Source organism: Pan troglodytes, chromosome 1, assembly GCF_028858775.2.
Source record: "Pan troglodytes isolate AG18354 chromosome 1, NHGRI_mPanTro3-v2.0_pri, whole genome shotgun sequence".
Classification (NCBI taxonomy): Eukaryota; Metazoa; Chordata; class Mammalia; order Primates; family Hominidae; genus Pan; species Pan troglodytes.
Window position 1 is genome coordinate 35336608 of NC_072398.2, and position 19103 is coordinate 35355710.

Consider the following 19103-nt stretch of genomic DNA (forward strand, 5'->3'; position numbering starts at 1 on the left):
CCACCTCAGGTCTGCAACAGCAACTCCTGACTGCACTGCCCACCTGGCAGCCCGCCTTACGAATTTTAAACTTGCCAGTCGCCACAAACATAAAATACAATTTCCCATAAGAAATCATGTATATGATATATAGATACATATACATATATATAACATATATAGAGATATGGATATCTATACATAATATCTATATTATATATATAATATCTGTATTATATATCTATATATGATATATAGATTATACGTATAATATAGATATATAATAGATATAGATATATAGATATATCTATAGATACATATCTAGCCATTCTCCCTGCCCATAACCATCCAGCACTCAGAATCCACTCCATCTTCCTGAGAGGGGACAGTGGTTGGGGGTGCGCGGTGAGAAGGAAACCTCCATGGTCACCTTGCTGAAAGTCTCCCATTCTCTCGCTCCAAAGGGCCTGCAACAGGGAAGTTTGGCTGCAACAGGGAAGATTCCCCTTGAAAGAGACTGAATGGTGTTTCAAACCATATCCAGCCGAATCAAATCAGGGGTCTGCAGTCACCCTCTTCTGCATCCACCTCTGCCTGTGATGGCTCCCTGCCCCTATAAAAGACATTATCTACTTGAGAACAATCCTGGAGAGAGGCCCTGCTGATCTCACCAGAGGACTGAAGGGGAAAAGGTTTTGCAGAACATGGTCTTTAGAGGGGAAGTTGAGCGGTGGCAACAAAAGTTACCCATCGGCGAAAACAGCTGGGGAGCCATCTGTCTGGGAGAAGCCTCCTGCCCATTTCATTACCCCCCTTTCTGCATTTGTGAGAGAACTGGCCGCTGACGGCAGGCAGTTTATAGCAGAGAGAACAGAAGGAAACCAGTTGGCCCTTGGATAACCTTGGCCTCATTAGCATCGAACCAAAGCCCACTGCGCTATTGACTTCTAGTAAATATCCACCCATCAAGAAGATGTCCCGGAGCCCTGCCTCCGGGGTGTTCAGACACCAGACAGAGCCTTCTTGCTCCTCCATCCCCGGCATTGTGATTCAGGAGCTGGTGCCCAACCGTTCTCCCTGCCTGTAACCATCCAGCACTCAGAAACCACTCCATCTTCCCGGGAGGGGACACTGGTGGGGGGTGGGCGGTGGGAAGGAAACCTCCACGGTCACCTCGCTGAAAGTCTCCCATTCTCTCATTCTAAAGGGCCAAACAAACCCTAGAAAGGCAGTTCAGCAAATGAAGTATACACAATTATATTTCCAACTGCTTTGAAAACTTTTATTTTTGTACAGCAAATGACACATTATCTTTCTGGAGGTCAGGAATTAATGCAGTGGAAGTCTTGCGACATTGTGGGAGTTAATGTTTCTATTTGCCATTGTGTCCTGCGCAAAGAAAGGCGGCCGGTCACCTGGGGTTACCACAACACAGCGCCGAGACGGTGGAATCCACCAGAAGTGCTTTGATAATGTTGGACACTATTGTGCAGGCAATGGCTGCCTCCTTACCCACGCTGCATAATGGGCCTCTGAGTGCTAAGGAGATAAGCGATACTATCCTTGGAGTGTCAGAGGTAGGGCTCTCCAGAAGCTGCATTCATAATTTCCTCCAACTTAAGGACTTCAATTTTTTAATAGTAATTGAAACATATAATTCAATAGAAGTGTCACTCTAATATAATAATTGCCAAGGAAATTGAACCACAAAGAAGTACTATAAATGGCAATTTACCTTTATTAGCGTACGTGGAGCTGGTAATGTTTTCTCATCAAGAAAGCGACCCCCATCCCCGCCCAGATATCCTCCCTTTCCATCTTTTGAATGTTCATCATCGTTCATGCTGCCCTCTTAAGCAATACCTTCGCTTCTTCTTAGATTTCCAGTCGGCATATTTGGCCCCTCTTAAAATGCTTATCATTGCTAAGTGTTCATATTAATTGCTTTGGTGAAAGCTTTATAATATAAACTTCAGCTAAACTCTTTATTGTCAAATGTCAGCTTCCTGACGTTCTACCTAGAACATTTGCTTTTGTGGTTATAAGTAATATAAAGGTGTTTTGTGTATTTAAAGGACTATGTAAGTATAAGTTGCTGTTACTGTGATTCTGCACATCTTTCTTAACATGAAACAATATTTACAGAGGATGTATTATACCACTGAACTGGGTCCAAGACCCAGCATAGAACAAAATAAGAAGCCATTTCCCTCTCCTCCCGAGGTGTTGTTCGGAGCCACCTGAATTACTAGTATCATTATTATTTCTGATTATTGATAGGCAGGGGAGAACTTCACCTCCTATTCCTGTGGAAATATACAACCTGCTCACTTCTTACCCCACCCCCATAATTACTGAGCGGTTCTGTCATCCGTTTCCTACCTTGGATTCTGATCCATGGTTTTAACCACCCCCTCCCCTCTTTCCACTGACCTACCTTGATTTCTTCTAGGACACATCTAGCAAGAGACTGACCCAAGACAGGATACCACTCGGGAGCTCAATGCACTCACTCTTTCCTGGAAAGGGTCTTTATTCACAGGAATCCCAGGAACCTGGGGCAAGCTTTAGGTTTACTTAGCGGAGGAAAAACAAACAAACAAACAAACAAAGGAGAGAGAAGGAGACTAAGGAACAAAGAAAGAAGAACAGAGGGAGGGAGCAAAAGAAAAGAAGGGAGAGAAACAGGAAGGAACAAAAGAGAGGCTGACATACACATCCTGGACAAACCCCTGGCCGGGAGTTAAGTGAGGAGAAGGTGAGATACAAAGTGTGTGTCCATTAGGATTGTTACTGTGTAACAGCTATATTTATGAAGACAAAGAATAGCAACAGAATTTACCACAGTGAAAGTAGATATGCTTGGTTGACAGAATTATGAATAGTATTTTCTTCATTTTCTGGACTTCCTATTAGGCACTGTCTTTATAATAGAAAAGTAGAAGAAATGAGATTCGAAAGGATGGCATAAAGAGCCAAAAGCATCCCATTACAGGGTGAACAAATTAATCAAGTACGAAAAGGCTGGCCTCTGAAGTCACCCAGATTGAGTTGTCATGTCTACCTGGCAACTGCAGTTCATTAACCCTACTGGTTGCCAATTACCTCCATAGCTAAATGAGGGAGGGTCTTTCCACTGCCTTGTTGGGTTGTTACGAGAATGAGTGGGACTTGTAATGGGCATAACATACCTTGTGACTCTCAAGTACTCAACAGGTGTGGGTCTCACTTCCTTCTGACCCAAGTATTCCTATGCACTCCAGCATACCACTTTTACCTCAGAAACACAGAATAACAACCGGAGACAACATTACTTATTTTCACATACATTTAGGTATGCTATTGGGTAAATCGTGACCCATAAAGTGTTCTAACCATATACAATCAGTGTTGTAAAACACACTAGCTTGACAAGTTCCAGTATCTACAGGGGGCGGCTGGGTGCTCTGGGGTCCAGATGCTCACTGGACCAAGAATAAGGAGTCCCAAGCTTGAGTCCCAGTTGCTGCAAACATGTTGCATGACCTTGGGCAAGACACTTTGCTTCTCATGGCCTTGGTTTTCTCATCTATAAAATGAGGGGAAATGGCCAGAATCAGGAATTTTAAAAAACCCATTTAGCAGCACTTCCATGTTCAAAGTGAATCTTACCCAGAACAGAGATGCTCTGGTTGTGGCCGGGCAAGCAGTGGTAGCTGGTGACCTCCTCCCCACTTGGTAGCCCTGGCTCCCCAGTGTTGGACCTCGAGACTCATCTGCAAGGCCACAGAGAGCAGTGCTGGAAGCCACAGATTTTCACACTCTCCAGAACCACTTAACAACTAACAGTCCACAATTTGACATATTTCTATTCTACTTTATCAACACCCGGTCAGCTGGCACGACTATTTTACTTATTTTTTTTTAAATCTTGTCAATATATAACAAAGCATATTATTGCTTTCATTTGGGGACAGTTCAAAGCTATTCCACTCAGAATTGTGCACTGCTGAGTGCCTGTCATTTTCTTTTTCTTCCTCCTTTTCTCGATTGGTTGTTTTTCTTTCTTTCATTCCTGCCCTTTTCCAAAAGGACTTCTCCTCTTGCTGACACTATATGGAATTCCTCAAGTTACCTCCCTGGATAGACTTGTGCATTTGAGAGTGAGGACAGGCAGGACCATTAGATTCTGCCTCCTTGTCATTTGGGAATCTCTCTGTCTCTCTCTCTATCTCTCTCTCTCTCTCCATCTCTCTCTCTCTCTCTCTCCAGGTGGAGTTTCTATTTCAGATTTCTATTTCTGGTACCTTCCTTCTTCCTCCAGACATCCTCTAAACTGGTCCAAAAGGACCATCAGAGCAGCCTTACCTTGAAGGCATCTTAAAAGCACAGATTCCTGGGATTCCTGGGTCTCCTCCCATACCATTGAATGAAAATCTCTAACGTTTGAGTTTAGGAAAGTATGATAAAATTAGCTCCCAAAGTGATTTTCATCTCCACTAAATTTCAAAAATGACCTTTCAAACCCCTTTCCCCAAATTCCTGTCCCCCATTTCTCCATCTCCCTCCTCGTAGCTTCCTTCCCTTCAGTTTTCATCCTAATTACCAGCTAACTGGTGGATGTTACTGCTACTTAAATGCACTCCCACTCTGGATCCCTAATCATGCCCATTGTGCTCCTCAAAGCTAAGTCAAGAATTGCGGCCTTTTTATTTCCCTCTCTCTATATATTGTAGAAGGAAGCAGGTCCCTGCCGCTTTTGTTGTCCCTACTTCTGGGCTGAGCTCCATTTGCTGGTGAACGGGGCTTATCTTCACTCTCCCCTTTAAATACTGTAACATTCAGCATCCTTTCATGTCTGTGCTTTTAAAGTAAATCTTTGGACAATTAAAGATACGAAATGGCTAAATAGAGTTCTGCAGGCGTTGTTCTCTCCTTTTTAAAGGTTTAATCACACTTAATGGCTCTCTTCAAAACTTGAATTTTCCATTTTGGTGTTTTGACTCCATTGAAAGAGTTTACTAATATTCTTTCAAAAGTATTCTCTGTTCAAATGAGCTATTCAATAAAGTTTTATGCCATGCTATAGGATTCATGCTAAATGGAAAATAATTTAAAGGGAGATCAGAGTTGGGGGTGCCATTCCTCTCTACAGGTTTTGTTAGCCAAACCGTAATCACCAATATTGAGTCCATTAAAAGTTGCTGTGAAGGAACAGGAATTATCATTTGGATATAAGGAAGAATCTTTCAAATGCAATTTCTATACCTCCTTTTCTTGAAGATAATTTCCTGTTCACCTTGTGATTCTATAAATAGGCGCTTGTGATAAATTCCCCTTCCTCCCTCTCTCCCTTTCTTTTCCTTTCTCCTCATTCTATTTTTTTTTCTCCCTGAAAAATAGTGGACATAGGAGTAGGGGAAACTAAAAGGAATCCCTTTGATGAGCTATCTGCCCCAGATTGTTTTAAACAGATTGACTTGACTCTTCCCAGTCTTGGTCCTGCTGAAATACATCTTGCTCTTTAACTGGTCAGCGTCAGGAGTGTAAAGCCAGGTGGACACTGAGGCCCCGCAGGGTCATACTCACAGTCCAAATGATAGAATTTGCCACATGAAAGGGAAATTTTGTGGAAAATAAAAGCCAGTACTCCCTAACAGAATCTTTATTAACCTCCAAACTCTGGTAGTTTCAGTGATATAGATAAATACCCGGCACTAATGAGATATGTAGGCCCAAATAAGGAAAAGTAAGGCCATGCCTATGACCAAATAGGGACACCCCTTTTCCCTACCTGCTATCTGCTTGCCTTTATTCATTTTTCCTGCAAGTGACCTGTGAATGCTTGCAGTGTGACCAGTAGTGTGCTAAATGCCAGGACAAATGATGACCTGACCTTGAGAAGTTTCCCAATGTAGTTAATGGGAAGAACACAGATGACAATGATGTCTGACCCAGGCACCGTCATTCACTAACCACGTGGCCTCTGGCCAGGCATCTACCTTCTCAGAGACTCAGAGTTTCTCTTCCATGAAGAGGGCTGCTGAAATTAAGTAGCATTTATGGTTTTCTGAAGGTATGTCATTACTTTGTTTATTTGTTATTATATGTCTTCTCTCTCCTTCCCAATGTCTGCTCCCTTAGAACAGGGCCCTTGACTGACTCTTCACCTCTGTACCCACAGGGCCTAGGCCAGCGACTGACAGAGAGAGATATTGAACACAGAGCTGCTGAATGGGTGCACATGTTCTATGGGTAAAGGAGTCTTCATGAAGACTGAGGTACTGACCTTGACCTGGGTTTGCAGGCTTGGTAGGATTTGCATAGGTCAGAGGAGGGGAAGAGTATTTCAAGAAGACAGCAGAAGATGGGGAGGAAATGGGGTTTTATATATATATATATTATATATAATATATATTTTATATATAATATATATAATATATATATTTATATATTTATATATATATTTATATAATATATATTATATTTTATATAATATTATAAATTATTATAAATATATTTATTTATAATATAATAAATATAAATATTTATAATATAAATATTATAAATATAAAATATTATAAATATAATATTATAAAATATTATATATTTATATATATTTATATAATATATATTATATATATATATATAAAATAAGGGATAATGAGGATACTATAATGAGGTCAGAGATACTGAAGACACCAGCCTGCTTTCAGGGGTAATGGCATATGCCCTGGGAAAAGTGGATTCAGACTAGATTTTGATAGGCCTTAAGTGACAGGATTAGCCAGTGGAGAGATAGCGAAGGGTTTTGACCAGGGTTGTTTCTTGAAGAAAGTAATGTTTTGGGAAGCTTAGTCGGGAAGTGATACATAAAGCTAAAGGCGGCAGAGAAATAAATTAGATGTAGAGTAACTGAGGCATTAGGTAACAAGGCCTGGATTAGAATCACAGGAGTGGGAATCCAAAGGGAGAGAGAATTGGGAGCATTTACAAAGCAAGGATCAATGGAACTGGATAGCTGAGGAGCTATGAAAAGGTGAAAGGAAAAAAAAGCATTTAAAATATAAAAACCGGGGTTCTGGTTGAATCTGGTTGAATGGGGAGGGGAGGCCATTTTTGAAAGAAAATGCCATCTCCTTGGAGGTGACAGAGAAAGCCATGGGAGGAAATGAATTCTTTGACAAAAAGAAAGCAAAGGGGAGGTCCAACGGCATAATGAGATAGAGTCAGTTAGGGGTGAGAAAAGGGAGAGGAATAAGAGGTAGGAACAGGAGTAATCAGGGAGGTATGAGAATGACACATAATTACTATAGAAACTATGTCAATAAAAATCCTTCTGAAGCATGAGGAAACAGTAAAATTAACTGCTGCAAAAGAGACAGCAAGGAGAATTAAAAATTAGAAAACGTACATCTGCCCACTAGGAGGTCATTGAGAAGAACAGGAAAAAGACTGGAAGGTTTTCCTATGTGGGAACTTATGTCACAAGGTAATTTTACACATTTCCAGCCTTTCTGTAAGAGTGCACACTGGAAAAATCCTGTGTTCCCTCATCATCTCCAGTCCTCAAGGAGTGTTGCATGGGTAAGTCTTACGTGCCATGTGATGGCAGCCTGGTTTGTGCTCTTGATGACAAGTCAACAGAGTTACTGATTAATTTCACCCAAATACAAGAAGAGCAACTGACTTCCTGTCCCAGCAACTTCATCACCACTTTCTTAGTTTTGCCTTCTTCTGGGACCCTGACAAATTGCATGTTTTTAAGACTCGGGAGGAAAGAAAAACTATTATAAAACGTTAAACAAGCCTTGGTCAAACGCTGGGCTTCTACAAATGCCATTTCATCCCCAGAAAGACATGTTGGGAAGTTGGATACTATCAGCTACAGATCTGGTCTAACACTTAAACCTACTAGGTTGCTGTCTACTTGCTAACATTATGGATTGAATTTTAAAATATCCCCACCTCCAAGATACTTCCCCCAAGCTTCCTAATCTGTCCACTTAGGCTGAGAATTCCTAAAAACAAAACAAAGCCATCAATCCACAGGTAGAGATCAAGCTTAAAATACAGAAACTCTACAGTGTCCTACCCCCATCATCACTTGGTTTAAGTTAATGTGAAGAACAAATGACTTACAGTAAAGTATAAAAACCACAAAATGATATTATAAAAATTTTTTTATAGTGTTTCTAAAAGTTGGTGATAGGGAATGGTTTCCAGTTTCTTAGTGCAGCTGACTTTGGTTACTTATTCTGCTACAGGTGTGGGTTGGTGGAGGGGTGGAGGGGAGTAGTAGGGAGAGGGGCTGGCGAGGGTAGAGTGGGTAAGGACTTGGGAAAGAGGGAGGAGTGGCCTTATGTGCCTGACGTTTATTTGCCTATTGAGTTGGGGGAAGTTTTGCCATTCAACAAATGTTATGAGTCTATGACAGAGCTGTACTGGGGGCCAGAGATGCAGTCGTGAAAGCAATACCTTTGCCTTCAAGAGGGTCTAATTCAATGGCCCTGGGCAGACTCATTAGCAGACCATTTCAAATCTAAGGGAAGTGCTAGGAGGGAGAAGAGCTGGCAATGCCCTAACAAGTGGAGCTCCTAGCCCTGACCGGAGGTGGGAGAGGTCACAACCTGTTTTATGAGGGTGAGTTAAAGGGAACTTAGAGATGAGATTCCTGTCTTTTTCCCTGGAGAGGGATTGGAGCAGAGATGCCTTCTTAGGGGCGCTATGGAATTGTTCTGTCTCCATCTCTCCCTACATCTATTCTCCCTAATCAGAAAGGGAGTGGAGAAAAAACAGTCACCGCCCAAGAAGGCCAAGGAAGGTTACAGTGTTTGTCAGTATTTTCAGGCCTGCTCCTGCATCCAGACTTAAGCAGGGTTGGGATCCACCATCTCCCTGAAAGGAGCTTGGTGCACCAGGATGACCACTTCCCTCGGTGGCTGTGGAGAGGGTGTCCAAGGGCTGGTGGCCTAGGCCTGCCACAGAAGCCTGAAAACTTGCTGGAATAGATCCTGGAAAGGCCATGGAGCATGGATGGTGAGAGAGACATCCCACCCCTGCCCCCTATAGGGAGATTTCATGGAAGGAAATGGACTGCTTCTGACTGGTCTCTTGAGGAGTAAGAAAGTGGTGGGGGGGGCAAGCCTGACTTGACCAAGACTGGAGAAAGACACTCGCCCTTCTAATTTTTTGGAACCTTTCTTGAAGAGGCCGGGTTTTCAGCTTTAGGCATGGCTTGGTCCCTTCCACTTGCTTGCTCCAGGATATGACCTTGAGAGGAACCAACACTCCAGCTTGCACCTGGGGTTGCCTTTTTCAAGGCTTTGCATTGACTCCCTGACTCCCTGTCCCCAAGAGCGTCCACTGAAAAGCTGTCAGAGGCATCCATGTGGCAGAGGAGGACTGAGGCCAATGCCAGCTGGAATGGTATCACAGAACTAGAGCTTCTGAGGTTGTAGGATTCATGAGGCATTGGGAAGAGATAGAGGAGGTCATTTGAGTCTCTTTCTGAACTTCATCTCACCTGTATCTTTTGTTCCTTACACTCTGATAGCAGGGACAACCTAAAAGAGGGTCTGATGGAGGCGAGAAAGCAGGCTGATCCTGGGCCCTTGGGTGCTGGAGGAAGAGGCCCCCTGAAGGGAGCAGGAGAAGAAAGGACAGCAGAGGAGTGCTGAAATTCACCTTGCTGATTGCCCTGCTGACTGCCCTGGGCCACTGTTCTTGGCTTTAGGAGATTCAAAGTCTAAGAAAGATCCCTTTCCCCTGATCCGCCAAAGTTTTCATTTCCTGGAGAAATAGCTTCTCTCTCTGCGTGTTTCCGTCAACTCTCAGCAAGACCTGAACAAGTGTATGAAGGTGATAAACCTGCTACTTCACTGGGGCTGTTTATTTCCAGTCGACAAATATTGTGCCAATGTTCACTTCAATTAGGGGACACATTTGACAATCTGACTACTCCATCTGATGCCTCAAGGGCAAATTTCAGCTCTTTCAGGAAGGGATGGGCCAATAACGGATTCGTATGAATAAAATATACAGAGAAGGAACATTCGCAGCAGTTTGGGGAAACCACCTTCTCCAGCAAGGAGAGCAAAATGTCTACATGAAGATAAAATTCACATAAATAAAGCATGGGGCTTAAACTGTTGGGATGCTGGGAATTCAGAGTGAAGGCTCCTGTGCCTGCTTGCCCATCACCTGCCTGGAGTTGGGAATTAAGAAGTGCAAATCAGCACTAAGGAGCCTAAGACATTTGTAATTCTATGGAAGAAAATCATTGTGGCAGAGTTCAACTCGCTAAGAATCTTACTCGCTTATTCCAGTTTTAAAAACCATCCTAGCAACCAGAAGTTTTTTGTGGTGTTTAATTTTTAATCCTTCTGTTTAATTCCCTTTCTTCTTTATTACCCTGAAGATAATCAGAAAAGCTGCTCAGCATCCCCTTTTTACAGCTTTTCACATCCTGGAAGGTGGAGTCAAGGACCAGGTCCCATGAATAGAGCTCTTCCTGCTCGGAATTGACCTTGGGTCCATGTTACCCTTTTCCTGGCAGCAGCAGACTAGAGGATGAGTTAGGTCTTCTGTAGCACCTGCCTTGGGCAAGTGCCATCAGCTCGCTGGACTCCTGTATTCCCATCAGGGAAAGGGAAAGTCAGTTCCTTCCTCATCTTGGAAGGGTCTCCTGGGAATCAAGTCAGGTGATAAGAGTGGAAGGAAGTGAAAGTTTGATAGAAATGAAGGGACTCTCGTTGTTTGGTTCCTGTTTTTTGGGCTGACCTGGTCAGTACAAAGAACTCCCAGAGGCAGCTTCGTCACTGAGATGGGAAAACGAAAGCAAAAATTACCCTTAAGGCCAGGCTCAGTGGCCCACACCTATAATCCCAGAACTTTGGGAGGCCAAGGCAGGTGGATCACCTGAGATCAGGAGTTTGAGACCAGCCTGGCCAACATGGTGAAATCCTGTCTCTACTAAAAATACAAAAATTAGCCGGGCATGGTGGCGGGTGCCTGTAATCCCAGCTACTTGGGAGGCTAAGGCAGGAGAATTGCTTGAACCTGGGAGGCAGAGGTTGTAGTAAGCTGAGATCATGCCACTGCACTCCAGTCTGGGCGACAGGGAGAGACTCCGTCTCAAAAAAAAAAAAAAGGTAAAAAAATTACCTTTAGGTTAATGGCTCTCAAACTGTACATTTGTCTAGTTCCCTACTTAGTTAAGCCTGGGTTATCTTAAATACTTGTGTGTGTATTTGTTCAAAAAAGGTCCTCACACAGCTCATAAGCTTGTTAATAGCATACAATTAATTTTATATTTTAATATGAATGGCAGGTATTTTCTATTCTTAGAAAGGGCATTATAAACATCTATTATTAGCATGGAAAGAAATCTCTTGAGAGTGACCATCTGCACCACATATTTGACTTATTCTTACAACATTTTTATTTCTATTGTTATTAGCAAATGATCACAAATGCATCTAATTGAAATTAAATTTCTTTATTATAGGAGAGTTCTTGGATTTACACTAGTATTTGATGCATCTCTAGTCATCGTTCACTTTTCTTATTTTCATTCATTCATTCAACAACATTTATGGGAACCCAGAATGGCCCAGGATGCTGGGGGAAGCTGTGAAGTAAAGATGTGTTTCCCTTCCTCGGGAAGACAGAAAGGCAAAGAGAAACAGCGTAGTGCAGAAAGGAAATGAGGCAGAGGGGAGAGGGGTGCACTAAACTCTGTGCTGAGTTGTCAGGAAGGCTTGATCTGTGACTCAGACATGAGGAGGAGCTTTTGATGTGCAAAAGGGTGAAAAGCACGCTAGGCAGAGGGCACTGCTTATGCAAGGCAGAGTCCCTGCCCGAGACAGCGCACCTCTGACTTTGAGAACTGAGTTTGGTTTTTGTCATCCTTCCTTCCTTCCCTCCCTCTCTCTCCCTTTCCCTCTTTCTTCCTTTTCTCCTCTTTTCCTCCTCCCCTTTCCCTCTCCCTTTCTCCCACCCACCATTTTGCTCTTCATTCTTTTTCATCCTCATGACTCTAACAATCATTTTCGTCTCACTTTATCAAATCTAGATATATCTGAATAGAAAAATAATCAAAGATCTAAACTCCAGCCAACACCCCCAACTTCAGACATGGTTCCATCCCTCTAATAACACCCTCAACCCACCACTGAGCAGCTCTGAGACACCTTTTCACCCACTGGGTGTCCCCAGGGGTCTGGAGAGACTCATTCTTCTTGCCTTCATCCCTGCCACCTGGCTGCATATTTTCTACACACTTGGAAAACTCGTTTGAAGAACCCAGGAACCTGGCTGGGCACCTAGAAGATGTCTGAGTGAGCAAAGGAGGCACTGAGCCATTTGGAAGCTCAAAGACTGAAAGGCAGAAGCCATTTGCCTGTCCGCCATTCCTAGCATTAAATGGAAAGTGTGTGGACAGTGCAGTCATCACTGTAAGCCTTTGCACAGATACAATGTCAACAGGACAATTATGATGGAAGTCTTACAGAACAAAGTCCTATTTAAATTATTGGAATCCTTTCCATCTGATCCATCCCACCCAATACAGCCCCAGTTATGAGAGAGTATTAAAACTATATCCTCCTGCTCTGATTTTCAAAAGTCTGTAAAAGAGAAATTGCCCCAGATATTGGCTGCTGTGGCCACGCAGTGCAGCATTTCCTGTCACCAAAATTCATCTGGCTGTGCTTTTGAGCTAAACAACATGCATCCTCAGACTTCATAAATTGTCATTCCTCTGCCCATCCAGAGAGCAGAAATTCATGACTTGATCTCAATCAAACAGCGTAAAAACCCAAACAAAAATACATCTGGACAGACAAACGGGATGCCAGGTTTTTGCTTGATGAGAAGGGAAATAGCTAAACCCTGGCCCCTTGGAATGAAGGCTTTATCTCAAAAAATGCTCATGGAACCTTAACAGAGTCACCGAGACCAGCTTCCCTTATAATATACAACATAAACTAGATACGGAGCTCATTTTGTTCCATGCTTTGTGACCTGGAAAACATTTTGTTGGAGCCTTAAAAAAAAATTAGCCCATGTTCATTTTATCCCCAAATGCGATGATCATCATTTTCTGTTCCTTTAGCCCAGGTGAACAGCAGCCAGTGAGCTGGGGCAAAAAAAAAAAAAAAAAAAAAAAGTAGACTCACACTTTCCTGACACAGTTAACAGGCTGTTAAAATTCTGTCCTGCTCAGCCTTAGTATTAGTGTTTAGGGAATCAGAAGGCTAGATCTACAAGATCTGGCTAATATCTACACACAAAGTAGACTGAAGAGTAAACAACAACAAAACACTATTTACTGGTCAGTTAAATAATCCATTATCCGCAAAACTGATTACTAATGTTGTTTGTCTGAATACATATTTTCCTGAAACAAAACGAATTTATCTTGAATTGTGTAGGTAGACAGAAGTGTGGTATATTTTTTTAACAGAGGGAAATCTGCCATTGAAAGCAGAAGCAAAGCTTGCCTGAGCTGAGATCTTACCAGATCAAGAGGGAAGCCTATAGTTGTGAACTCATATTCCTTCCTCCTGCTCCCCCAGTTTCTCTCTCCAGGGCTGACCTGGGGGAGGATGTCTCTGGGCAGGGACCGGCAGCAGCATATATGCAAATGTTCCCTAATTGTGTCCCAGCCATTACTCCATTGTGGAGGCTTTTAAGATAATTTATGAATATTCTTTTTTAACCACTGTAAATGAAGCAGCGGCTGTGGGTGTTTGTGGTGTGTGTGTATGTATGTGTGTGATTTCTTCCTGAGTTATTTATTTGATAATGATATTAAATATTAGAAACTCTAACAGCTGGTGTGTTTATCCTGACTTGAGTGTATTAACCTCTTTAGCCCTTTTTTCCAGAAGAAGGATTCGGCATCACAGATTTGACTGTCAGCTGTGGTGTCTGGCGGCCCCACCGATTGGCATGCTGACAGAATCTAAAGTCCACAGCAGCAAGTAAACATGGATGACATTGCAGGGAACGAGGGGGAAAGAGAGCACATGATGACTTGAGGCACCTGCAGCTGCTTGCACCCAAATCAAAGTAAAGGCTGCACTCACTGGAATGGAAAAACACTGAATTTACTGGGAGTGCATTGGCTCTGTGCTAGGTGAGGGAGAAGGAGGGGGCTTGCTAGAGGACATGGGAGGGGAAGATGGAGCCTTGATCACTGGCATTTTGCCCACTCACAATACTGACAGAGCTAAAGTACCTTAGGGGAAATCCCTGGGTCCTAAGGACCATTGCCTCCCACATGGTGGGTAAGGATCTACAGCTGCTGAGGCTGGGCTGACAGGTCTGTGGGAAGAAGACAGGACAGAGTAGGCCAGGCCACTGAGTACTGGGGGCTGAGGACAGAGGTGATGTGCACTTACCAGACAGGGTTTAAGCCCTTTTACTGGCTATGTGAGCTTCAGCAAGTTGTTTAATCCTTCAGCCTCAGTTTTCACATCTGTGACATGGAAATAATGGCACGTGGCCATGCATGGTTAGGGTGGCCCATAGTGAATGAGATAATGAGTAAATGAAACAGAAATATATAAAGAATTACAGGCATATGTTGAAGAAATTGCAGGTTCAGTTCCAGACCATTGCAATGAAGCAAGTATCACAATAAAGCAAGTCACATGAACTTTTTGATTTTCCAGTGCATATAAAAGTTGTATTTACACTATACTGTAGTCTATTAAGTGTGCAATAGCATTATGGCTAAGAAACAATGCTCATAACTTAATCAAAAATACTTTACTGATAAAAAAAAACTGCTAATGATCCTCTGAGTCTTCAGCAAGTCATAATCTTTTTGCTGGTGAAGGGTCTTGCCTCCATGTTGATGGCTGCTGACTGATCAGGGTGGTGGTTGCTGAAGGCTGGGGTGGCTGTGACAATTTCTTAAAATAAGACAACAATGAAGTTCGCTGCACCAATGGACTTTCCTTTCACAAAAGATTCTCTGTAGCATGTGATGCTGTTTGATAGCATTTTATGCACAGTAGAGCTTCTGTCAAAATTGGTGCAATCCTCTCAAGCCCTACCACTGCCTTATCAACTAAGTTTATAGAACAAATATTCTAAATCTTTTGTTGTCAGCTCAACAATGTTCACAGCATCTTCACCAGGAGTAGATTCCATCTCAAGAAGCCACTTTCTTTGCTCATTCATAAAAAGCAACTCCTTATTCATTCAAGTTTTACCACGAGATTGCAGCAATTCAGTCCCATCTTCAGGCTCCACTTCTAATTCTAGTTATCTTGCTATTTTCACATCTGCTGTTACTTCCTCCACTGAGGTCCTGAACTCCTCAAAGACAATCATGAAGTTTGGAATCAATCTCTTCCAAAGCCCTGTTAATGTGGATATTTTGACCTCCTTTCATGAATCATGAATCACATTTTTTTTTTTTTGAGACAGAGTCTCATTCTGTCCACCCAGGCTGGGGTGTAGTGGTGTGGTCTTGGCTTACTGCAACTTCCGCCTCCTGGGTTCAAGTGATTCTCCTGCCTCAGCCTCCTGAGTAGCTGGGATCACAGGTGTGCACCACCATACCCAGCTAATTTTTATAGTTTTAGTACAGACAGGGTTTTACCATGTTGTCCAGGCTGGTCTCGAACTCCTGACCTCAGGTGATCTTCCCTTCTCAGCCTCCCAAAGTGCTGGGATTACAGGTGTGAGCCACCATGCCCTGCTGAATCACAAATATTTTTAATGGCACCTAGAATGATAAATTCTTTCCAGAGGATTTTCAGTTTACTTTGTCAAGATCCATCAGAGGAATCACTATCTAAGGGAGTTATAGCCTTATAAAATGTTTTTCTTAAATAATAAGACTTGAAAGTCTAAATTGCTCTTTGATTCATGGGCAGAATGGATGTTGTGTTATCAAACATGAAACAACATTCATCTCCTTGTACATCTCCATCAGAGTTCTTGGGTGGCCAGGTGCATTGTCAATGAGCAGTATTAAAAATATTTTATTCTAAAAAGTAGGTCTCAACAGTGGGCTCAAAATATTGAGTTAACCATGCTGAAAACAGATGTGCTGTCATCCAGGCTCTGTAGTTCCATTGATAGAGCACAAGCAGAGTATATTTAGCATCATTCTTAAGGGCCCTATGCTTTTCAGAATGGTCAGTGGGCATTGATTTCAACTTAAAGTCACCAGATGCATTAGCCTGAAACAAGAGAGTCAGCCCGTCCTTTGAAGCTTTGAAGCCAGGTAAGGACTTCTCTCCAGCTATGAAAGTCCTGGTTGTCATCTTCTTCCAATAGAAGGCGAGTTTGTCTTTACTGAAAATCTGCTGTTTATTGCAGCCCCCTTCATCATTTATCCTAGCTAGATCTTCTGCTAAGATCTTGCTGCAGCTTCCACATCAACACTTGCTGCTCCACCTTGAATTTTTATATTATGGAGACAGCTCCTTTCCTGAAATCTCATGAACCAACCTCTACTCGCTTTTAACTTTTCTTTGCCATTTCCTCACCTCTCCAGCCTTCATCGAATTGAAGAGCATTAGAGCTTTGCTCTGGATTAGGCTTTGGCTTAAGGGAATGTTGTGGCTAGTCTGATCTTCTATCTGGACCACTCAAACTTTCTCCATCTCAGCAATCACGCTATTTTGCTTTCTTATCATCCCTGTGTTCACTGGAGTAGTACTTTTAATTTCCTTTAAGAAATTTTCTTTTGTATTCACAACTTCGCTAGCTGCTGCAAGAGGTCTAGCTTTCAGCCTATCTTGGGTTGTGACATGCCTTCCTCACTAAGCTTAACTATGTCTAGCTTTAGATTTAAAGTAAAAGATGTGCAACTCTTCCTTTCACTTGAACATTTAGTGGCTGCTGTGGAGTAATTAATTGGCCTAATTTTAATATTCTGTCTCAGAAAATAAAGAGGCTTGAGAAGGAGGAGAGAGATGGTGGAACAACCATTTGGCAGAGAAGTCAGAACACACAACATTTATTAAGTCCCTGTCTTATTGAATGCTGTTTGTTGTCCCCCCAAAACAATAAAAATAATATCAAAGATCACTGATTGCAGATCACTATAACAGATATAATAATAATAAAGATGTTTGGGCTGGGTGCAGTGGCTCACTCCTATAATACCAGTACTTTGGGGGGGCCGAGGCAGGCAGATTGCTTAAGGTCAGGAGTTCGAGACTAGCCTGGGCAACATAGTGAAACCAGATCTCTACAAAAAAATTAGCTGGGTGCAGTGGTGTGTGCCTGTAGTCCCAAATACTTGAGAGGGTGAGGTGAGAGGATCGCTTGAGCCCAGAGGATGAGGCTGCAGTGAGCCAAGATTGCACCACTGTACTCCAGTCTGGGTGACAGAGCAAGACCCTGTCTCAAAAAAAGTGGAGGAGGGGGCATTTGAAATATTTCTGAAATATTCTCAAAAATTACCAAAGTGTGATGCAGAGACATGTAATGAGCACATGATGTTGAAAATATGGTGCTGATAGACGTGTTCAACACAGGGTTGCCACAAACCTTCAATTTATATATATTTTAAATAACCTGAATATCTGTGAAGTGCAACAGCATGAAGCACAATAAAACAAGGTATGCCTGTACTAGTTTCCTGTCTCTCCCTAATCCACAAGGATTGCCTTTGAACCCTTCCCTACAGACAGCCCTCAAATGTTAAGACACTAAGGCTTTTCCAGTCTCCCGGAACTTGCTTTTCTTCTGGAGATTAAGTTAATATTGCAGAATCCATTTCTGGAAGCTGGGCACATGGTCTTTTGCTCTCAAGGGAGCTCCTTATTCCATGATCTGGTCCAGAGTGTCCCTGGCATGATGACATCAGGAGGAGGGATAAGTAGTAGTACAAAACAGTGTTCAAGCTCACAGGTAAGATTTCTTCCTTGGAAGGGACGCCTCCTCTTCTAGGGCCACCCCACAGCCTTAGGGCCTTGCAGTGTGAGATTTGTGGGCACCTCAACACTTCTTTGTAAGCCCAGCGGTGGTGATTGGCCCAAGTAGGAGTGGAGGTAGTGATGGAGGGGATGGAAAGCCAGGGAGGAAGCCTAAGTTTGCTTCGGGATGGTAAATAAGGTGCTTCTGTTACTCCAGAAAGCCAGGGTTATTTCTGTTTATCTCAGTGTCTGACATACGGCAGAATGCACATACCTTAATCAAAACTACTTTATTGCTAAAGCACTTCTGTCTTTGGGGTGGTACATGGACTGATTAATGAATGAATGAAGAAATGAATTGTTGAATAAAGACAAAATTCATGTCTGCATAAGTGCATAATAGAAAGTGCATGTCAGTGAGCAGCCACACTCAGGGTGGAAGTTTCCATATATAGGACAAGTCTGATGCACCATCTTACATCCTCTTGCTTCACCTCTGTCCAAGGCTTTGGGCCCCTTTTCCCACTCCAGCTGCCACTACAGAGACCAGTGAAAGTGCAACCTGATCATGCCACCTGGCCCACACTGCATGACTCTCACCTTTTGACTGGAGGCTCTTCTGATGCTGTGGAGGCATGCCAATGTGGGACCTACACATTTGCAATACTAAAGTGTCTGGGAGTTAATGCCCAGTGGGCAGATATTTGACCAATGGGAGGCAGGACATGGTGGATTTATTCTTCTCCTTTCCCTGCTTCCTTCTCCACTGGACTCTCGTGAGACAAGAGTACTTAGGAGTTCTGGGAAGCAAGTCCTGAGACATGGAGCCTTCAGTTGTATTAGGTTGGTGCAAAAGTTTTTGCGGCTTTTGCCATTAAAAGTAATGACGAAAACCATGATTACTTTTGCATCAATCTAAATACATTATATTGAGCAGAGGCTAGCTTGGTCATGCCCCACATTCAAGCTCTCCCTCCTTTTCTGCCTCACTCCCCCTTTCTCTCCCTCACAATTCCTGGGAATTGAACTCCTTCCTGAAGAAGCACTTCCTAATAATGACTATCACCTTAAGTGTAAGGAAAGAATCCTAGAATATTTTTCTATCACTTAACTTGAGTACACAAGAATTAATACATTCTTTGCACTGTGGCTTAAAAAGTTAAATTAAGCAAAAGATAATTGAACTAGATTGCTAAATCATCTACACTTGTGTCAAATCCAGCTGGAGGATTTCCGAAATGCCAGACAGGTTTC

The 19103-nt window shown here is 42.7% G+C and overlaps 1 long non-coding RNA gene across 1 annotated transcript in view; it reads right to left on the reverse strand.

Moving 5' to 3' along the window:
* The window catches only part of LOC107970156 (uncharacterized), a 241302-nt gene that overhangs the window by 196219 nt on the left and 25980 nt on the right, over positions 1 to 19103 (reverse strand). The window lies entirely within an intron of this gene.